This window comes from Oncorhynchus nerka, linkage group LG20, assembly GCF_034236695.1.
Source record: "Oncorhynchus nerka isolate Pitt River linkage group LG20, Oner_Uvic_2.0, whole genome shotgun sequence".
NCBI lineage: Eukaryota > Metazoa > Chordata > Actinopteri > Salmoniformes > Salmonidae > Oncorhynchus > Oncorhynchus nerka.
In genome coordinates this window covers 45,920,844-45,945,289 of record NC_088415.1, presented here as the reverse complement: position 1 = coordinate 45,945,289, position 24,446 = coordinate 45,920,844, and the positions used below count along the sequence as shown (strand labels likewise).

Below are 24,446 nucleotides of genomic sequence, written 5' to 3'. Positions count from 1 at the left end.
CTTCAAGATGGCTACCATTGTTCCTGTACCCAAGAAGGCAAAGAGAACTGAACTAAATGACTACCGGCCCGCACTCACTTCTGTCATCATGAAGTGCTTTGAGAGACTAGTCAAGGATCATATCACCTCCACCTTACCGGCCACCCTAGACCCACTTCAGTTTGCATAACGCCCCAACAGATCCACAGACAACGCAATTGTCATCACACTGCACTCTGCCCATCTGGACAAAAGAAATACCTATGTAAGAATGCTGTTCATTGACTACAGCTCAGCATTCCACACCATAGTACCCTCCAAGCTCATCAAGCTGGAGGCCCTGGGTCTCAAACCTGCCCTGTGCAATTTGGGTCCTGGACTTTATTACGGGCTGCCCCCAGGTGGTGAAGATAGGAAACAACATCTCCACTTCACTGACCCACAACACTGGGGTCCCACAAGGGTGTGTGCTCAGCCCCCTCCTGTACTCCCTGTTCACCCACGAATGCATGGCCATGCACGCCTCCAACTCAATCAAGTGTGCAGACGACACGACAGTAGTGGGCTTGATTACCAACAATGACAAAACAGCCTACAGGGAGGAGGTCCGAGTGTGATGTCACAAAAACAACCTCTCACTCAACAAAACAAAGGAGATGATTGCGGACTTCAGGAAACAGCAGAGGGAGCACCCCCCTATCCACATCGAAGGGACAGCAGTGGAGAAGGTGAAAAGTTTTAAGTTCTTCTGCGCACACATCACAGACAAACTGAAATGGTCCACCCACACAGATTGTGGTGAAGAAGGCGCAACAGCGCCTCTTCAACCTCAGGAGGCTGAAGAAATTTGGCATGTCACCCAAAACCTTGACAAACTTTTTACAGATGCACAATCGAGAGCATCCTGTCGGCCTGTATCACAGCCTGGTACAGCAACTGCACCGCCCTCAACCGCAAGGCTCTCCAGAGGGTGGTGTGGTCTGCACAACGCATCACCGGAGGCAAACTACCTGCCCTCCAGAACACCTACAGCACCCGACGTCACAGGAAGGCCAAAAATATCAAAGGACAACAACCACCGCCACGTTCCAGAAGGCGAGTTCAGTACAGGTGCATCAAAGCTGGGACCGAGAAGCTGTTTTTCATTCTGTATCTCAAGGCCATCTGCTAAACAGCAATCACTAACTCAGGGGCTGCTGCCTAGATTGAGATCCAATCACTGGCTACTTTAATACATGGATCACTAGTTACTTTAAACAATGCCACTTTAAATAATGCCACTTTAATGATGTTTACATATCTTACATTACTCCTATCACATGTATATACGGTATTTTATACCACCTATTGCAACTGTCATGAAGTTGGCCTGATGGGAGAGGATTATGACCCCCATAAATACCTTTCCCCCTTTCTATCTCCCTACTCCACAGAGTGACTCTTGGAAAGTCCTTTGTTAACATAGAGAGAGTCTTATAAGATCAAAAGGGTGGGGATAGGAACCATATTTCGGTAATCCAACCAGCTGAAAATATGTGTTGGTACTTAAAGAATATGATGCAAGATCAGTTGTCATCTGAGACATTATTACTAATGATAGGATGACATAAACTGTATCTTGGAAAGTCTACACATTATAGTGATCAGATTCACATGGAATTGTTTAAATATGAAACTATTTGTGAAAAGATGAAATGTAATTTAGCTTCTTAATGAGAGAACGTTTTGTCATAGAGTAAACTCTGCCAACTCAGTGGCCCCGCCCATGTGAACAGACAGTGGTTGTAAACTATGAAACAAGGCCCTCTCTCCCAATCCTGTATAAGCCCCTTGACGAAAATGTAACTTTCTGTTCCAAGGATGTGTCGACTTGAGGTCCCCATGTTGAAAGGACAAAGACCACCTACAGAACTTAGCCAACCTTAGAGAACCTAACGAAATTAGCATCGAATTTCAATGTGAAGGTGACGACCTACACGCCGGAAAGATGAATTTCGACTATACCAGCCAGAATATAGCATCAGCATATAGCATGGCAACCTGGTATGAACTTTGAACCCTTATTCACTAAAGAAGTGATACCTCCCAGCCGTTGCGTTAGTGCAGCAACTGTAGACTTGGGCTAGGAGAGGACGGACAGAGTATCTGTCTACCAAACGATGACGGTACTACCTAGTATCCAGTTTACCACCAGAGATATTCTTCAAAGGACACACCGGCCTTCCATCGACGACCAATCTACCGAAGCGCAGCTCAGAGTAAATATTTATTGCATTCTCCTTTTTCAAATGGGCGGTTATTTAGAATGCATAAGATTCTGTATTTACGATAGCATAGCTTCTCCCTTTGTTACTCAGTCTTCCCGCTCTTTCACTCAAACCCAACCCCCTCTCTTTGTGTAACCAGCTGTCACATCTGTTCCGTCCACCAGGGATGTTTTCTTTATGACATAATTTGTAATCAATGTATGATCCATTCTGTGTAGATGTAATTCTGTGTGATTATTTAAGCATTTAGTAAATAAATAATTAAACCAATTTTTGCATTGCTGATTCAACTTGCTGATTCAACTTGTTAGATAACCAAGAATTTACAACTTTCAGATGAGACTAAATATTGACTAATATTGATGTAAAAGATTACTAGGTCTTAATAAAGAGTTTATTCAGAAGATAACAGCTCTATAAACATTATTTCGTGGTGCCGCAACTTGGTGCCGCAACCTTCTAGTTAATTACATTCACCTGATTCGCTTAATCAGGTAATATGAATTACAGAGAAATGATTTTATAAAATAGCATGTCATATCACTTCATCCGGCATAGCCAAAGACACGACACACCTTACACGACACACCTTACACGACACACCTTACCTATGCCGCTCGGCCATCGCTCATCCATATACTGCAATGATGTGTATGTACATATTCTCATTCACCCTTTTATATTTGTGTGCATTAGGTAGTTGTTGGGAAATTGTTAGATTACCTGTCAGATATTGCTGCACTGTCGGAACTAGAAGCACAAGCATTTGGCTACGCTCGCTTTAACATCTGCTAACCATGTGTATGTGACACATAACATTTGATTTGATTTGGATACAACTTAGGCTCGAAACCCCTTGTAAAGCTAGGGGTTATTTGTCCACTTTAGTTGTGATACAAACCTTATCAAAACATATTGGCCTATGGGCTAGGCTACATGAGGCATGCAACTATGATTTGAAAAAGTTGCAGAAAAGAAAAAGGCATGCCCTGTTTCTTGTCTTACTGGACACAAATATTGTCAACCATCAGACTATTCTTGAGTTAGTGTCTTTACATATACTAAATAATATATGTGGAATTAGTTTTGATTTAGAATGGACCATTATCATGCACTTGTCGGAACAGGGGCATGGGTAAAACATTTTTAAATAATCTTTGCACTTAAACAGCGAATGGAGGACTCTTTTCCCGTGGTTAATTTTCATGCCAGGCAGGTAGGCTATACTCCTGTTGTAAAGCACAGCAATGTGCTTAATAATAGGAAAGTTGATAAATATAGTAGGCCTAGCCTATAGAAAGCTGATGGGATCCTCATTTTAATAGAGGTCATCAAAACTCTCTTTTCTCAGGCAGTTGCATAGCCTACAGAAATGTTGTGCACCATGAGCGTATAGGCTCTCATAAAGTGTTTGATTCGATTTTTGATGATATTGCATTGATGTCCGAATGATTCGAGGGACTATAGAGTGCTGACATTTTGTGCACAAATTTGTTTACATCACTGTTAGTGAGCATTTCTCCTTTGCCAAGATAATCCATCCACCTGACAGGTGTGTCATATCAATTAGCTGATTAAACAGCATGATCATTACACACCTTGTGTTGGGGACAATAAAAGGCCACTCTAAAATGTGCAATTTTGTAACACAAAACAATGCCACAGATGTCAAGTTTTGAGGGAGTGTGCAATTGGCATGCTTGAGTGCAGGAATTTACACCAGAGCTGTTACCAAATAACTGAATGTTAATTTCTCTACCATAAGCCGTTTTTGAGAATTTGGCTGTACGTCCAACCGTCCTCACAACCGCAGACCACGTGTAACCACGCCAGCCCAGGACCTCCACATCTGACTTCTTCACCTGCCAGATGGTTTGAGACAAGCTACCCTGAAACTGATGAAACTGTGGGTTTGCACAACCAAAGAATATCTGCACAAACGGTTAGAAACGTACATCTGTGTGCTCGTCATCCACACCAGGGTCTTGACCTGATTACAGTTTGGTGTCGTAACCGACTTCAGTGGGCCACTGGCATGCAGTGGGCCATGCAGACAACGTGTGGGGCGAGTGGTTTGCTGATATCAATGTTGTGAACAGAGTGCGCCATGGTGCTGGTGGGGTTATGGTATGGGCAGGCATAAGCTACAGACAATGAACACAATTGCATTTGTTTGATAGCAATTTGAATGCACAGAGATACCTTGACGAGATCCTGATCCATTATCGTGCCATTCATCTGCCGACATCACCTCATGTTTCAGCATGATAATGCACAGCCCCATTTTGCAAGGATCTGTACATAATTTCTGGAAGCTGAACATGTCCCAGTTCTTCCATGGCCTGGATACTAGCCAGACATGTTTGGGATGCTCTGGATCCATGTGTACGACATCGTGTTCCAGTTCCCACCAATATCCAGCATATTTGCACAGCCATTGAAGAGGAGTGGGACAACATTCCACAGGCCACAATCAACAGCCTGATCAACTATGCGAAGGAGATGTCACACTGCATGAGGCAAACGGTGGCCACACCGGATACTGACTGGATTGCTGATCCAGACCCGTACCAACATATGCATGTCTGTATTCCCAGTCATGTAACAATTTATTTCAATAGACTCATTTCCTTATATTGACTGTAACTCAGTAAAATCTTTGAAATGATTGCATTTTGCATTTCAATGATTTTACTGAGTTACAGTTCATATAAGGAAATCAGTCTATTGAAATACATTCATTAGGCCCTAATCTATAGATTTTACATGACTGGGAATACAGATATGCATCTGTTGGTACGGGTTCCGCTCTCGGAGGAGGGCACACTGGACGAGGAGTAGAGTTGATTTGAGCATTCTGACCTTGCAACGGCAGTCAAGCACCCAAGCTAACGTTGGCTATCTTGCAAGCTGCTTCCAGACACAAATGACACCACTCTTTTATTTGCTCTAGCAGAGCTGGTTAGGCAGTTTTCATGTTATTCAGAGCGTTGGTGACTGTAACAGTGCTGCTGGCAACAATTGAATTATGCTTTTTTGCCAACGTTTGCTGACACCGGCCATTTCATCATTCATTATTCTGTGCTCTGGTACACTCAGACGAGAGTGCTCTGAAATCGGAGTAGATAGCCAGAGCGAATTTACGAAAGCACCCGAATGTCCATTGAGAACGCACAACGACTATACCATTTAATAACTAAGCTAATAATAACAGGAATAATCAAGTCAATAAATGTTGGGTAGTTAGCCTATAGTTAATATACTGGCAAGTTTGATGTATAAGCAGCCAACTAACATTAGGTAGCTAGCTAACATACCGGAACATACTGCTGTAATGATATGCTATGTGGTTCATAAAGACAGCATAGCTAACAAATTGTCAGAAAACATAACGTGTAAGGTAACTTATTTGTTAAGTCATTACTTTATTACATTGCTTAACATTTGTCATAATTAGTTAAAGTAATGAATTTGTATCCGCTCTGGTTGTACTTTGGCTGCATATTTTCCGCCATTTTCTTCAAATCTGAAAATTATGTGAAGCCACGCCCATTTCCTGAAGAATTGCATTATGGGCCCTATAGTACGGAAATAGTGTTCTCTGCGTGCATACTTCATATTTTGGTGACCACGTGTAACAACACCTGCACAGGATCAGTACATCTGAACATCACACCTGCGGGACAGGTACAGGATGGCAACAACAACTGCCCGAGTTACACCAGGAATGCAATAGTCCGCAATAGGCTGAGAGAGGCTGGACTGAGGGCTTGTAGGCCTGTTGTAAGGCAGGTCCTCACCAGACATTACAGACAACAACGTCGCCTATGGGCACAAACCCACAGTCGCTGGACTAGACAGGACTGGCAAAAAGTGCTCTTCACAGTCGGTTTTGTTTCACCAGGGGTGATGGTGGATTCACTAGACAGGAGCGTTACACTGAGGCTTGTACTCTGAGTGGGAATTTGGAGGTGGAGTGGTCTGGGGCTTCACACTGCCAGCGAAGAGCCCGGATCTCCATCCCATTGAGCACGTCTGGGACCTGTTGGATCGGAGGATGAGGGCTAGGGCCATTCCCCCCAGAAATGTCCGGGAACTTGCAGGTGCCTTGGTGAAAGTGGGGTAACATCTCACAGCAAGAACTGGCAAATCTGGTGCAGTCCATGAGGAGGAGATGCACTGCAGTACTTAATGCAGCTCGTGGCCACACCAGATACTGACTGTTACTTTTGATTTTTACTCCCCCCCCTTTGTTCAGGGACACATTATTAAATTTCTGTTCATCACATGTCTGTGTAACTTGTTCAGTTTTGTTCAGTTTATGTCTCAGTTGTTGAATCTTGTTATGTTTATACAAATATTTACACATGCAAAGTTTTCTGAAACTGAACGCAGTTGACAGTGAGAGGACGTTTCTTTTTTGCTGAGTTTAAATCCATAATCGCTCTATAATCGCACTATTAGTTTTTGTGTCTTACTATCTGCAAACAGCAAGTTGTTGCTCAAATAAATAATGTTAGCCACTAATGCTAATTGCTAGCTAAATATAGTTAGTCAGCGCAAACGTAGCTAGCTCTCTAATAGAGCCTGATACCATTGCTCTTGTATTTTAGCTACTCAAAGCGACAGTAATCAAAAACATTTTAATTTAACATGAATTAGGGTCCACCTGGTAAAAGCTGCCAAACACTTTGGTTCCTACCCTGTCACAATAGCCCCTCCCTGGCATTTTCATTCGTTATCATGTCAAATAACACTGTTTTCAAAGTGCCCACTATATTCCAACTTTTGGTGGAAGTTTTATTGAGCTGTATAACACAATCAGAATGGCCAAAGCCCCATTAAAAAGGCATTGAATGTATTGTCACCCTAGGGCCATGCCCTACTCATAAAGCATATTTAGAACTTTTATTATTCAACAACTGCAAATATTGTCAACGTTTAAAAAAATATTTTGGTGATATTTTAGCGATATCGCCTGGTCCTAACCCCATGTTCCTCAGCTCCACTCTCTCTTCCCCCACCATGTTCCTCAGCTCCACTCTCTCTTCCCCCACCATGTCTCTCAGCTCCACCCTCTCTTCCCCCACCATGTCTCTCAGCTCCACTCTCTCTTCCCCCACCATGTCTCTCAGCTCCACTCTCTCTTCCCCCACCATGTCTCTCAGCTCCACTCTCTCTTCCCCCACCATGTCTCTCAGCTCCACTCTCTCTTCCCCCACCATGTCTCTCAGCTCCACTCTCTCTCCCCCCACCATGTCTCTCAGCTCAACTCTCTCTTCCCCACCATGTTTCTCAGCTCCACTCTCTCTTCCCCCACCATGTCTCTCAGCTCCTTCAGCTCAGTCCAGATGTAAGGCTGGTTGGTCAACTGTTCAACATCACTCTCCCTGCACGCTCTCCCTTCACTGTGACCCTGTTGAGTGATGTCATTCTCTCTGACCCCGCCACTCTCTCCCCGAGCCCATGCTACGCACCCTCCATTCTGAAACAATGCCTCTTCAGAACTAAAGCAATCTACTGGGCTCAGTCCTCATCTTTATCTTTTTACATTGGTCTTGGTGAACCAATACATGGGAAGTTGAAAAGGTGGCATCAGTGCAACATACACTACATGACCAAAAGTATGTGGACGCCAGCTTGTCCAAAATCATGGGTATGAATATAGTGTTGGTCCCCACTTTGCTGCTATAACAGCCTCCACTCATCTATGAAGGCTTTCCACTAGTTGTTGGAACATTGCTGCTGGGACTTGCTTCCATTCAGCCACAAGAGCATTAATTAGGTTGGGCACTGATGTAGGTGATTAGACCTGGCTTGCAGTCTGCGTTCCAATTCATCCCAAAGGTGTTCGATGGGGTTAGGGTCAGGGCTCTGTGCAGGCCAGTCAAGTTCTTCTACACCTATCTCGAAAAACATTTCTGCATGGACATCGCTTTGTGCACGTGGGGCATTGTCATGCTGAAACAGTAAAGGGCCTTCCCCAAACTGTTGGAAGCACAGAATCGTCTAGACTGTCATTGTCACTGCGGGGACTTACTTACATTCAGCCACAAAAGCATGAGTGAGGTTGGGCAATGATCTTGGCCTGGCTTGCAGTCGGCGTTCCAATTTATCCCAAAGGTGTTTCGATGGGATTGAGGTCAGGGATCTGTGTGTGGGCCAGTCAAGTTCTTCCACATCGATCTCAACAAACCATTTCTGTATGTACCTCACTTTGTGCACCGGGGACATTGTTATGCGGAAACAGGAAAGGGCCTTCCCCAAACTGTTGCCACAAATTTGGAAACACAATCGTAGAATGTCATTGTATGCTGTAGCATTAAGATTTCCCTTCACTGGAACTAAGGGGTCCGAACCATGAAAAACAGCCCCAAACCATTATTCCTCCTCCACCTGACTTTACAGTTGGCACTATGCACTGGGGAAGATAGAGTTCTCCTGGCATCCGTCAAACCCAGATTTGTCTGTTGGACTGCCAGATGGTGAAGCGTAATTCATCACTCCAGAGAAGGCGTTTTTTCACTGCTCCAGAGTCCAATAGCGGTGAGCTGTATATCACTGCAGCTGACACTTGGCATTGCGCATAGTGATCTTAGGCTTTGTGTGCGTGAGGCTGTTCTTGTGCTGACATTGCTTCCAGTAGTGAGTGTTGCAACCAAGGACAGACGATTTTGACACGTTAGGCGCTTCAGCACTCAGCCATCCGGTTCTGTGAGCTTGTGTGGCCTACCACTTTGCGGCTGAGCTGTTGCTGCTCTTAGATGTTTCCACCTCACAGAATTTACAGTTGACCCGGGAAGCTCTAGCAGGGCAGAAATTTGACAAACTGACTTGTTGAAAAGGTTGCATCCTATGACGGTGCCATGTTGAAAGTCGCTGAGCTCTTCAGTATAAGGCCATTCTACTGCCAATGTTTGTTTATGGAAATTGCATGGAGGTGTGCTCGATTTTATACACCTGTCAGCAACGGGTGTGGCTGAAATAGCCGAATCCACTAATTTGAAGGGGTGTCAATATACTTTTATGTATATATAGTGTATCTTCATTATTGCCTAGTCATATGGTCAGGTGCTGCAAAGAAGTACATAAAGAAAAACGATGCTGGCCCAGAGCAGACTGGCGCGTGTTGCTCTTCACTGTGATCAGAGGTCTATATCAATACTATGCATGCAAGTCTCTCTTGGCTAAAAGTATCGGAGAGATTGACTCCATCACTTCTTATTTATATAAGTAACGATGTCTTAAATTCAGAATTGTTTTCATAGTCAATTTACACACAGCTCTGACACGCACCTACCCCACCAGACATGGCACCAGATTTTCACAGTCCCCCAAATCCACAACAAATTCAAAAAACTCTACAGTATTTTCTAGAGCCATGATTGCATGGAGCTCCTATTCATTTGAAGGTAGCCTAGTGGTTAGAGCATTGGGCCAGTAACTGAAAGGTTGCTGGATCAAATCCCAGAGCCGACAAGGTCAACACCTATCGTTCTGCCCCTGAGCAAAGCAGTGAACAGCAAACCTGGTTTCAAAAAAACTGAAAGCAACACCTCCCCTGTTTGACCTAGATATATTTTGTGTATGTATTGCTTTGTAGGCTGTGACATTTTAAATGTATGTAGTTATCTTCTTGAGCTTTTCTTTTCTTGTTAATATTCTGTATTATGCAATGTTTTGTGTGGACCCTAAGAAGAATATCTGCTAATGGGGATCCTAATCAAATAGCAACATTTGGAGAACATAGTCAAGGACTATGTGTGACATAAACGTAAACAGGTTCATGATTATGAGGTATGATATCGGAGACTAGGAAGTACAGTGATATTAAGTGATATTAAGGAATAATGTTATTCATAAAGGTTTTATTGCGTGGTCAAAGTGACATATTAACATAGGAGTCAAGGGTTCCACTTTTATTTCAGACAATTGGGACAAATCGTTAGAAAAGCAGTGATTTCAAAAAGCTTGTTACAATATTTCCATTACAAACTACGAATGGAATGTAGACCGGTGCTGATGTTAATTTAAGGTGTCTGTGTCCTTGTGTGTCTCTGTGTGTGATCGCTGCAGGAGACATACCAGTCGGTGTATAACTGGCAGTTTGTCCACTGCCTGTACCAGACATGCCACAAGAGGTCTCTTCACAGTCCCCAAGTCCAGAACAGACTATGAGAAGTGCACAGTACTACATAGAGCCATGACAACATGGAACTCTACTCCACATCAAGTTACTGATGCAAGCCGTAAAATTGGATTTAAAAAAACAGATTAAAAAACACCTTATGGAACAGCGCGGACTGTGAAGAAGCATAAACATAGGCACAGACACATGTATACACACACACACCTTAACATGGGCACTATACACACATCTACACATGGATTTAGAACTGTAGATGTGTGGTGGAGTAGGGGCCTGAGGGCACACAGTGTGTTGTAATGTTCTGAACATTTTTATAATTTTTTTGCCGGACCCCAGGAAGAGTAGATTCTGCCTTGGCAGCAGCTAATGGGGATCCATAATAAATACAAATACCTGTGGCGTCGTTTTCTCAGCACGCTGCACCCCAGCAACGTCCTGCAGCCCCTCATCTACCCACTGTGCCAGGTCATAGTGGGCACCATCAAGTGGGTACGCACACACACACACACACACACACACACACACACACACACACACACACACACACACACACACACACACACACACACACATATAAATTATGTTTGGCCTGCTATAGAATTTCTTAATCTCTATGTGGCTCTCGAGCCTAAATGTATTGCCCACCCCTTCCCTAAAAGCAAGTTGTACTTCACACTTCAACCAGCAGGTGGTAGTGTTAACCACTGAATCTGTGTCTGTCTTGCTGTGCAGGCTGGTGCCCACGTCATGCTACTACCCTCAGAGGATGCACTGTGTGCGTGGCCTCACCCTCCTCTCTCGCAGCACACACACCGTTGTGCCTGTTCTGCCCTTCCTACTGGAGGTAAGAGCCAAATCCCCCATCACCATCCCGAACCTACCTTATTTACCAGATATTCCCAAACTGTGGTACACAATGCCATCTGGCCAAATAAAAATGTGATTCACATGTAACTTTTTTTTTAAAGAACATAAAAAAAATGCACATTTTCAAACAGTCCATTTATATTTTCCAGCGGACTATACATTTGGGTAAGTTATTTTTTCTCGCCTGAGTAGCTTCGTTTCACTTCCAAAATAAAATTAAACCATCTAGTGTTTTTTTTCTTATTTTTTTACCTTTAACTAGGCAAGTCAGTCAAGAACAAATTCTTATTTACAATGACGGCCTATCAAAAGGCAAAGACTTCCTGCTGGGATTAAAAATAAATACAATATAAATGTAGGACAAAACACACATCACGACAAGAGAGACAACACAACACTACATAAAGTGAGACCTAAGACTACAACATAGCAAGGCAGCAACACATGACAACACAGCATGGTAGCAACACAACATGACAACAACATGGTAACAACACAACATGGTAGCAGCACAAAACATGGTACAAACATTATTGGGCACAAACAACAGCACAAAGGGAAAGAAGGTGGAGACAACAATACATCAAGGCAAAGCAGCCACAACAGTCAGTAAGAGTGTCCATGATTGAGTCTTCGAATGAAGAGATTGAGATAAAACCGTCCAGTTTGAGTGTTTATTACAGCTCGTTCCAGTCGCTAGCTGCAGCGAACAGAAAAGAGGAGCAACCCAGGGATGTGTGTGCTTTTAGGACCTTTAACAGAATGTGACTGGCAGAACAGGTGTTGTATGTGGAGGATGAGGGCTGCAGCAGATATCTCAGATAGGGAGGAGTGAGGCCTAAGAGGATTTTATAAATAAGCATCAACCAGTGTTCAGTGAAATAACACAATGTCAAATACAGGTAGCCTAGTCAAATAATTAACATCCAATCACATTAACCGCTACTCTCTCGGGGGAATTCCACTAACGGTCTGTATGTATCCAAACGTAGCTGCTGCTCATGTTGGTATCTGTACTGATGGCGCAAAAGCCATGACAGGGAGACAGAGTGGTATGGTAACATTCGTGCAAGCAGTTGCTCCCGATGCCACTTGGGTACACTGCAGCATCCACCGAGAGGCTCTTGCTGCCAAAGGAATGCCTGACAGCTTAAAAGACGTTTTGGATACTACAGTGAAAATGGTTAACTTTGTTAAAGCAAGGCCCCTGAACTCTCGTGTATTTTCTGCGCTATGCAATGATATGGGCAGCGACCATGTAATGCTTTTATATAACATACAGAAGTGCGCTGGTTATCAAGGGGCAAAGTATTGACACGATTTTTAAAATTGAGAGACGAGCTTAAAGTTTTCTTCACTGACCATCATTTTCACTTGTCTGACCACTAGCATGTTTCTCACACGACTGGCCTATCTGGGTGATGTTTTTTCTCGCCCGAATGATCTGAATCTAGGATTACAGGGACACTCCGCAACTACATTCAATGCGCTGGACAAAATTGAGGCTATTATTAAGAAGTTGGAGCTCTCCTCTGTCTGCATGAACAACACACAGGTCTTTCCATCATTGTATGACTTTTGTGTGCAAATGAACTCTAGCTCACGGACAACGTCAAATGTGATATAGCGAAGCACCTGAGTGAGTTGGGTGCGCAATTACGACGACACAAACAACTGGATTCGTTATCCCTTTCATACCCTGCCTCCAGTCCACTTACTGATATCTGAACAAGAAAGTCTCATCGAAAATTGCAACAGGAGGTTCTGTGAAAATTGTATTTAATCAGAAGCCACTGCCAGATTCTGGATTGGGCTGTGCTCAGAGTATCCTGTCTTGGCAAATCGTGCTGGTAAGACACTGATGCTCTTTGCAACCATGTACCTGGAGGCACGTAGCCTAGTGGTTAGGGTGTTGGGCCAGTAACCTGAAAGGTTGTTAGATCGAATCCCAGAGCTGATAAAGTAAAAATATGTTGTTCTACCCCTGAACAAGGCAGTTAACCCATTGTTCCCCCATAGGCTGTCATTGTAAATAAGAATTTGTTCTTAACTGACTTGCCTGGTTAAAATAAAATAAAAAACCTATGTGAGAGTGGATTTTTGGCCCTCACTAACATGAAAACAAAATACAGGCATAGACTGTGTGTGGAAAATTATTTAAGACTGAGACTCTCTCCAATACAACCCAACATTGCAGAGTTATGTGCATCCTTTCAAGCACTCCCTTCTCATTAACCTGTAGTGAGTTATCCACAATTTCCGATGAACAAATAAGGTTTTATATGTAAGATGGTTAAATAAAGAGCAAAATTATTGATTATTATTATTTGTGCCCTGGCCCTATAATAGCTCTTTGTCACAACCCGGCTTGTGGGAAGTGACAAACTCACACTCATTCATATGTTTAATAAATGAATCATATAGTGTGTGTGTGTGTGGCAGGTTTACAATGAACCACTGCTCTATACTAAGGGTCCCCCACCTTCCCCCAACAGCACTGCCCTCTTAGGCCTTTATTCACAAAGCGTCTCCCTGTGGAGGTGCTGATCTAGAACGAGTTTTTCCTTCTTTACTTTATAATGAATACGATTACATGGACAGGAGGGACCTGATCCTAGATCAGCACTCCTACTCTTAGATACTTTGTGAATACGAGCCCTGAAGGATTTCGCTCCAACCCTAATCTAGGTATCACACCTAAATGAACTGGTAATATGCTCACTGGACCATGCTCAGCGGAATAACCAGTAGCATTGCATAACCAGTAGCTCACTATGAGGAGGGTTGGCCACCCCTGCCCTTAGCACTTGTGTAGCCTTGATCTGAAGGGGTTGATTCGATGTGAGAAATACAACAAGAGGACAACATTTGACAACAAACCCAATGGAAACAAACAACTGGGGTGAGAGTTATGCAACATTTTCTCAGGTATCAGTGGAAAACACAGTCCAGTGTGTCAAGGCAGTTAGCGAGGTCTCAACGGCTAACGACTGCATAGGCTCGGAACGATGAGGGGGAGGAAGGACATCTGAGGGTTGTGTCTGCGCGTTACAAACCTTTGTTATCAGGGTAAGGTCGCAAACTGTCAACATGTTTGACTGTGTGCGTGTGGGTTTGGCTTTGAGTACATGTGGTGTGCATACCCATATATGTCTTAGTGAGTGCTAGCCTCCTGTGGTAAGCTAACAGGAGAACGGTAGTATGGAGGCGACTGCTTGGTTTTGTGGGAGTGGTCACTGTGATGGTCTGGTGTGTGTGTGTGTGTGTGTGTGTGTGTGTGTGTGTGTGTGTGTGTGTGTGTGTGTGTGTGTCTGTGTGTTGATGGTCTGACCAAAGTGATAAAGACCAGGCTGTGGTTTACTCTACTCCTAACGTGCTCTGCAGACCACATCCTCTCTGCCTACGGCACAGTCGTCCACCCTCCAGCACACACACTCCAAGAACCCCTCACAGCGCACAGTGTTTATTCATGATGCACCCCACTGCCTGTTTATTCATTTTTTTAACTGTTCCCCTCGTTAAAGAGAAAAGAGGCTGAGGTGCGCGCTGCTACTGTTTTAATTAGAGCAGCAGAAAAGCACCCCCCTCGTCCTCCCCTGTTTGTGTGTGTGTGTGTGTGTGTGTGGGTGGGGGGGGTGGCCGGCTGCGACATAGGCAGAGAGGATGTGGTCTGCAGAGTGCATTAGTAAACCTGTCAACCTGCACGCATTTTGCATTCCATGCACACAATTTGAGGTCAAAGTACGCTGGTACGAAAAACTACCCAAAAATAGGCTTCTAGTTGGCACATTGTGGTATCTGTAACTGTCTGAAGTTGGAGCTGAGCCATTCAGAGGCCTTGGATGAGGAGAAAGAAAACTCTAGTTCTCTGCTCAGGCTCACTCCTGTAGTCATAGTACTATTATTGCTTTTCCTCCCTCTACCTGGATGGCAGCTCTCCACTTCATTCCTTGATACCACAGGGTATGTCAAATGGAGAACAAACTGGTTGCCAAATACATTTTCCAAAATGATATGTGTTAGTCAAGCACATAACCACTATTATTTTGTAGTTAGTGCCTTAGCTAAGGCTTACCCTGGCAGGTAGACCCTGTAAAATAGCACATTTCATATGCTTTGATGTCTGTAGTAGGTGCGAGCGCATAGACAAGCAATGAAACGTGCAGTGCTGTAGTAGTTCAGTACACATCGCTGTGTAGATGGAAGCAGACATACAGTAGCAGAGAGCTGTTCCGCTAATATCATCCTTCACAAAAAATGTATTTAGGCTATTAAAGATTAGCAGGCCTACGTTAATTAATCAGTTCATCTGTCCTCTTCATATAGCTAGCTATATGTCAACAGTAGGCTGCTAATGGTGTGATAATAGTTCGCCAATTACGACAAGGCATGTTGAATGAATGGTAGTCTAGTAGTCAGTTTGATTTGATGGATTAGGTCAGGGATGGAGAACTGAAACAAGCTCCTATAGGCCTAGTTCAGTTGTTTCATATTACAAAAAGCCTACAGGAAACTGTCTTAATTGAATCCAGTAATTGAATTATTCTGAATTTTCTCCCCAAAAACAATTAAGCCAGTTGACATTTTCAGTCGACTATCCACATAAATACGCCTATTATTTAGAATAATCATTACCCCAAAATGTAACCTACAAAATTTGAAAGCGTCATTGAGACACTTCAATTTAATTTAGGATCAAAAAATACTTCTGTCTTGGTTACAATGTTTGATATATTTTAAGACGCTAGGTTTCAGCGAATGTCGGTTACAGGTGTTTCAAAAATGCTAAATGCTACAACTTGACTGACCCCATCCGGACCTCCCCCCTAGCAAACCTTAGGCCTACAGTCGTGGCCAAAAGTTTTGAGAATGACACAAATATTAATTTTCACAAAGTTTGCTGCTTCAGTGTCTTTAGATATTTCTGTCAGATGTTACTATGGAATACTGAAGTATAATTACAAGCATTTCATAAGTGTCAAAGGCTTTTATCGACAATTACATGAAGTTGATGCAAAGAGTCAATATTTGCAGTGTTGACCCTTCTTTTTCAAGACCTCTGCATTCCACCCTTGCATGCTGTCAATTAACTTCTGGGCCACATCCTGACAGATGGCAGCCATTCTTGCATAATAAATGCTTGGAGTTTGTCAGAATTTGTGGGGTTTTGTTTGACCACCTGCCTCTTGAGGATTGACCACAAGTTCTCAATGGGATTAAGGTCTGGGGAGTTTCCTGGCCATGGACCCAAAATATCGATGTTTTGTTCCCAGAGCCACTTAGTTATCACTTTTGCCTTATGGCAAGGTGCTCCATCATGCTGGAAAAGACATTGTTCATCACCAAACTGTTCCTGGATGGTTGGGAGAAGTTCCTCTCGGAGGATGTGTTGGTACCATTCTTTATTCATGGCTGTGTTCTTAGGCAAAATTGTGAGTGAGCCCACTCCCTTGGCTGAGAAGCAACCCCACACATGAATGGTCTCAGGATGCTTTACTGTTGGCATGACACAGGACTGATGGTAGCGCTCACCTTGTCTTCTCAAGCTTTTTTCCGGATGCCCCAAACAATCGGAAAGGGGATTCATCAGAGAAAATGACTTTACCCCAGTCCTCAGCAGTCCAATCCCTGTACCTTTTGCAGAATATCAGTCTGTCCCTGATGTTTTTCCTGGAGAGAAGTGTCTTCTTTGTTGCCCTTCTTGACACCAGGCCATCCTCCAAAAGTCTTCGCCTCACTGTGCGTGCAGATGCACTCACGCCTGCTGCCATTCCTGAGCAAGCTCTGTACTGGTGGTGCCCCAATCCCGCAGCTGAATCAACTTTAGGAGACGGTCCTGGCGCTTGCTGGACTTTCTTGGGCGCCCTGAAGTCTTCTTCTAGTTAGCTAGATGAAGAGAAGCCAATTACCAAGTACCCATAACAGTCTATAAATTACAATTCATACTGAGGCAGTCTTCTGCCAACATTATTAGACTAAAAAAGGGCCTAGGCAAATGCGTGCATTGTGGGATCATAAAAATGTGTCAAGTTTGGTATGTCTGAGTTAGGAGCAGAGCGTAAACCACAGCCTGGTCTTTATCGCTCTGGTCAAACTGTGCACATGCACACAGGAACAAGCGGTCACCTCCCATACTGCCTTTTTCGTGCTAGTTTACCACAGGACACCAACAAACGCTAAGACACACTCCATATACAATAACAAACCACACCATCATACATACTTTGTGTGTGTGTGTGTATGTGTGTGTGTGTGTGTGTGTGTGTGTGTGTGTGTGTGTGTGTGTGTGTGTGTGTGTGTGTGTGTGTGTGTGTGTGTGTGTGTGTTGGGGGGTATACGATTTGGAGCTTCCTGCTACAGTGCCCCCCTCTGTGTATCAGGGCTGGCCCATACCCCCCACCCCCAGGCGACCACCACCACATCCGATGTCTGTACAGACAGACCTGGCCAGGAGTGCTCCCGCTCGCTTAGTGCCAACGACCTCACATGCACACACACACAGATACACAAATGAAATATACAGTTTTTGGTCAATTCAGTACACATAAAACACACAATGTGATATGCAACATGATATCAGTAAAAATACAGAAATATAGCACTGGCACATAATGTGCTGATTCTGAAGGACATGCACAATATAATTGGCATTTGTTCATTTGGATCCCCAGTAGCTTTTGCAGAAGACACAGCTACTAAAGGGTCACATCACCAGGGGCACAGAAACACTCACTCAAAAACCACCAAGCATATAGTGTTTGATGGGTTGTAGTTTTTAATTATATGCTTTTTTACGGACTGTAACATTTGGTCATATATTTGCATTGATCATTTATTAAAATGTCTGTCGTCAGGAACCTCAATTATTTTCCCATTGTACAAGCCCCGAACTAAAGGATGGTGACGTCCTGGCTTGTGTGTTTTTGAGGGCAGGCACTGTCACTGGTGTTTTGATGATGTCTAACGTGTGTAAAGTTTTTGGTTATTTAGCATGATTTCTGAAGGCACACATTTTTCTGTTCTTTGTGTGTCCTTTAGATCATCCGTCAGGTGGACTTTAACAAGAAGCCTGGTCGGATGAGTGTGAAGCACATCAAATTTGATGTTATCCTGAAGCTCAGCAACACCAACCTGAAGGAGAAGGCCTAGAGGGAGGGTATTGCTAGTTGAGCATGTTAACTGAATAGGCTTGTATACAACAGGAGAAGACTTCGACTGGGTAAGTATTGCTAGCTTAGCATGCTAACTAGGCTTGTTACCACAGGGAAGACTTAGACTGGGTGAGTACTGCTAGCTCAGTTAGCTTGTCTTGACCATGGTGGGAATTAGACTTAGTACTACTAGATTCATAGGTTGTAATGGCTAGGAAGATTTATTTTTAACTGGGAGGCCTAGTCTTGTCCTCAAGCAGGTCAATATAGTATCTTCTCATGACACTTGACCTCTTGATACTTGAATCATCTCAATTAGTAATCTAATTAGGCTACCAGTAATTAGGCTATAAAGGAGAATGTTGCTGTATAGTTTTATTTAAATGGCATGTTATAGAAGGGTCCAAACACTTTTTTTGTATTTTGTTCTTGTTGTGATTTCACTTGTTTTGGAGAAACTTACCCCAACCAGCGACTCACTTCCTCATTGTGCAGTACGGGGGCTCTAAAAAAAAACATGAAATGCTCAAAAATACCCAAATACGTCCTTTAAGAAAGGGAAAAGCTCCCAGTACAGGTGTTGCATGTCTTTTAGATCAGTGGTTCTCAACAGGTTTTGCCTCGGGACCCAACCGGGTTGTCTCGGTTGCGACCCAAAACTCACATCGCGAAAAAATAATAGCCAAAATACAATCAGGAAAACAATGTTGATGCTATATTGATGGTAATGGCAAATATATGACAAGGGAACAACATTCCCACCTCTTTCATTGTCAATAATTAAATGTTACCCATATTCTTGATGAAGAATGTTAAACTCACTGGTTTGAGACCACAAAAATCAACCAAAATAGTGCTGCTACCCAGCTAGCCATGAGGAATCGACCCAGAAGCGGCCCTCTTCCGAGAGACCGGAACTGATTGAATTGGCCAGGAATCGGGTGTCGGACTTGGCCCGGAATCAAAATGAATGACTGCCCAGAATTGGCCCATGTACACTGGGCCGTTTCCGTCGGCATCTTACCAGAATGCACCCAGAAGCTGCCCGATGCAAATTTAAATAAATGTATACAAAATTATCCGTTTTAGTCATTTTAAATATGACTAGTTTACATTTTATGCATACAAATTATAATCATCCACCCCCCCAAAATAATATATGTTGGAGGAAACATCATACACCTGGTGACAGTGTCAGCACAGATGCAGTGTCTCAGAGCACTGTGTCACTCTGGAAGCTCCACCCACAAGGTTTTTAATGCTTATTGTCTTGCACAAAGTATCAAAATACTAAAATACAACTTAAACAGGACTCTTAAAGAATTCAATTTAAATGGTAATTGTATTTTTTGATCACAGGAACAATGAGAAAATATGGAAAAATGTATAAATAATTAAGCATTAATTATATAAAGCAGCCAATGTAATCATCTGCCAGAGAGTAGCCCCAATCGTCCTGAGACCCAAGTAATACATTTGGGCCAGATAAATCGCACCGGAATCGGCCCGAGCTCAATCTCCGCATCCTAGCCATAAGTAATACTGCCTAAGGCGGCCCAGACTCGGGCCACATGACGTCGGCTGAGTCTGACTCTCAGCCGAGTTCCCCGAAACTCAGCTGGAATCCACAGTGCTAGCTGGGTAATAGCTCTATATTGAAAATATGATTGAATAATGTTTTTTTTTGGGGGGGGGGGTAAATTATTTGACAATTTTAAGTTCGTTATGACTTCTACACACGTTCTACCTGGTTTAAGCCATTAAAGTTCAGACCGGAGTATTATTTTTTCATAAAAAATAATATATATATTTATTTTACTCAGACACCTATGACCCACTCAAAACCTTCCGGGATCCACACTTGGGTCTCGACCTACCAGTTGAGAATTGCTGTTTTAGATGTTGTACAAATGAAATGGTGTCATTAATAACTTTATCTGCAATGTTATATTTAATTTTGTTGCGACTCGAGTGATACCCTTCTGTTCATTCTAGCTTCATGCTACTCAGAGAATGAAACATCTGGATAGGGGAAACAGCTCGAGTCGCACAAAATGGAATATACTGTCAAATTGATGCACCTGTTTTATATTGTGGATAAAGTTCAGAATGACACAATTTCATATGTACAACATCTAAATGCCTGCATCACTATACTGAGAGTGTTTCCGTTTCTAAAAAAAAGTATTTGGGAGTTTTTGTTGCATTTGTTCATGTTCCTTTCCTTTAAACTGGGTTATTTCTATGACTTGTTCTGACAGACCACGTGGAGATGCACCTGTTTTATAATGGTTGCTGTCAGCGATTGGGTGCAGAGTGAAAGCGGAGTCAGGCGGAGTAATCCAACTGAGTTTACTCAAAGAATAAAGCAAAATTCCAAAAATGGAACAAACAAAACTCTAACACGAACACAACCACTAACGACATAAACAATCACAGACAGAACAGAAATGTATGTCAGGTGGTAAATAGGGAATGTAATGAGGGAGTGTAAAACAGGTGTGTATGTAATCAGACAAAACTAAACGAAAAAGAAAAATGGATCGGTAGTGACTAGAAAGCCGGTGACGTCGACCACCCGAACAAGGAGAAGGGCCGACTTCAGCGGATGTCGTGACAGTTGCAGAAATTGTGGTGCCTACAATGGCTTGGTGCCTTAGTACAAGAATTGAAAGTCTGATAGGTCATTGGTCAGGAGCTCAGGTATTTCTCTTAGCCCTAGCTATTGTAGCATGTCTAGAGGGAATGTGCAACTAGCTTAAGATGTTTGTCGGAGTAGCCTAAATCTACAGGATGAGAGAGGATGTCCTTTTATGTTCAACCTACGGGCATTTAGCGAAAATACCTCTCGTTGTCCTGCATTGTCAGGTAGTTGAGTTTCATATTTTTACTGTATTAGTTGTTCTGGACTTCCTCATGAAAATCCAGTCAGATTTGATTCATATATGACCATTATACAATTGCTCACAATTCCACCCTGCTTTAAATTTTAAAAATTTTTGGGAAAGATTCCAGATTAGATTATGGTGCACTACTCAACCTATTGTCTGTGTCACTGTAATAGAATAACGATGGCATTTACAAGGCAATAAGAGCAGCTGATGAGCTCCGTGGCTCAGGCCTTAACTAATATATTTTCACACTCGTCCCCGACACTGTGGGTGTTACCCTCCATGTGTGCATAAGAGGATTAAGGGCAGCGGGCGAAAGCGGATGTCAAGGGCTCTTACCCGGGTGTAAATCGCAGTGCTCGTCGTCGCTGCCAAGAGGATTGCCTCAAGGCCCTCTGGGATTATCCCTCGCACTCCTCTCGTCAGGGCTGGCTTCGCTGCTGTCGCCTGGGGCAACCAACGCCACCGGCTCCACCGATTGCTTCTACCATGCAGTCAGTGTATCATGACTCTACCCTGCTACTGTCAGACCTGGCTAAACGAGCACCTATCTGCCCAATAGACCAAGTCGAGAGTGACCAACTACCACAATAGACTATGCGACAATGGGTCTTAGCTTGGCCTACAGTACAGAAATTAGCGTTATTACCATAATAGAACTCAAATGGATGGAACAGTCGGTCATAACCTCTGTGTTGTATTTCATGTATAGCCTAACTGCCGTGTTGACGGACCCACGCTAAATCATTTGGAAAAGAGGACCATGTCTTTGGATAAGCTGGTGGTAATATGTCATCTTAACGAGGGCTGGGCGACCTGTAAATCCTATAAAAAAACAATTGGGCCCATGTGAATGGGCGATTCACAATAATTATCGCTAAATAAGCTTTGTTGTGCAATAAAAGGTCAAATACACTGCATTTCAAATAGTCAGCAGTAATCTAATGAATTCCGGGCTTGTGAAATTATACCTTGGCTAGTGAAATTATACCTTGGCTACATATAAGCCTTTCACAAAAAAATAAATACTTTTTTTACTGTCATATACACCAGGTAGGTGCAGTGAAATGTGTTTTACAGGGAGAGCCATAGTAGTACTCCGCCACTGGAGCAAATTAGGGATAAGTGTCTTGCTCAAGGGCACATCAACAGATGTTTCAGCTTGTCGACTCGGGTATTCAAACCCGTAACCTTTCGGTTACTGGCCCAGTGCTCTAACCGCTAGGCTACCTGCCAGCCACACAAAACACCATTTCTGTCTGTAGCGTCCGAACGGTTTGGTCTACAAACTATTATATCCATTTTGCTCTACAACCCTAAAAATGTCAGGGGACTTGTCTGAAGTCGGTAAAGCTGATCTGACCATTTCTGTCTATAGCGTCCGACCCGTTTGGTCTACACACTGTTCTCGGTTTTGCTCTAGGACACCCATGGAGGTATGTACATACAGAAGTAGTTAAGTAGTTAAATATTTGTTAAAAATCCTGATCTTATATCTCTCGGATATATATATCGGACGGACATTGATTTTTTTCCCCATGTATGAACCAGTTATTCAGTGTGTTTCTATGGGCTTATGGCAGTATGGCAAAATGAAATGTTTCTTCAAAATATGTAAATACATGTATTTCTGATACCTAAAGGGGTACTAAAATTCTAAATCAAATAGCTAAATGATCCTTGGTATGGCCATCATAAAACAATTCCATATGTTTGATGAGTCCAGCCAACTTGGATCTATTTGCTACTGTAGCTAACAAGGTAGAACAGTTGAATTGTTATGAACACACCCTTCGGTCCGTCTCCAACTGTTTTTACAGCACGCTAGCCTGTCGACTTTGCTAGCATGTCCACAATGTCTGGTCTTTCATTCTATCGGTTAGGTTGCCAGAGGCGCGACCCAGTCGTGAAGTCTTTGTGTTCTAAAATGTTCCTTTGCCATGCAGGTTGGCAAAGTTCTTATCTAGAGGCGTAAATGGTACACATATTCATACTGATCCGTTCGGTACAGGGACCTCTGTTCGTCCGCACTGTGATCCCAAATAAAAAAAAATTAAAAAGATTTTTTTTAAAACACTAGGCTATGCCTATGCCTCTTGAGTAATTTCTGAGCTGAAAAAAACTAACATTTCAGGTTATACAGCTAAAACAACTGAGTACGTTGTAATCAAAATTCACATTTCAAACTGTCCTTTTGCGAGGCGCAGCCGAGAACTAGTTCTGTACGATGGCGAGTGCTGGCGTCGATAAACAAGAATTAGAGGATCCTCCATGCATCATCGTTTATCTCCAGTTTGGGAACATTTTGGCTTCCCAGTAGATTACGGCGATGGAGAGTTGAGGATGAAATATTAACAGTATGTCACAACACTCAACGAGAGTAGCCTATGCAGCTGCCAACACCTCAAATATGTTGACACAACAACATCACTCCAGTAAACCGGAGCAAGATGCAAATGCGAAGAAACAACAACACAACAGCTTCTCCCTTCTGCATTTATAAGCAGCCCTTGGCAGCTGATTCTGACCCGGCCAAAGAAATCACAAGAGCGATAGGTAGGCTGTGTTTATTTTTTACAGTCTTTTGGTTTAAAGCTGCGGATATGCACCCATTCTCATTGGTTGAGAATAGGGGGTTTCAGCACCTTGTGAAAGTGCTCGAGACACGATACAAAATTCCCTCTTGCACCCATTTCAGCAAACAGGTAGTACCGACTCTATAAGCAAGACAAAGTTGAAGTTTTCAATGAATTGGCCAATGCACCATGTTGCGCTTACTAAACACTAGAACCGCCAAGATGGTCAATCTGACAGTTTTCAATTTCAATAACTTAACTTCAATAAAAAAAAGTCCTTGACTTTCCTAAATATGTGCATTTCATCCACAAAACACAATGACGGTCAAAATGATCGTATGCATATTTAACACTAGAATAGCCTGGCCTTGAGGAGTACCAATTGCCTCCAGTCTAATAAATCCATTTAACTAGAAAAGCTTGGTTTTGTTGGACCCCTCCTTGATATGATCCTGTTATTGCACATGCTGCACATGTGTGTGTGCACATGCATCTATAAATCCAATTTTATCATGATTTGTTGTAAGGGATATTATACTTTAGTAATCCACAATTACCTGGTGATG

General features: G+C 43.0%; 1 pseudogene; it reads left to right on the top strand.

Moving 5' to 3' along the window:
* The first annotated feature begins 635 nt into the window (after positions 1–635).
* Positions 636–24,446, top strand: part of LOC115101917 (nucleolar complex protein 2 homolog) — a 65,928-nt pseudogene continuing 42,117 nt past the window's right edge.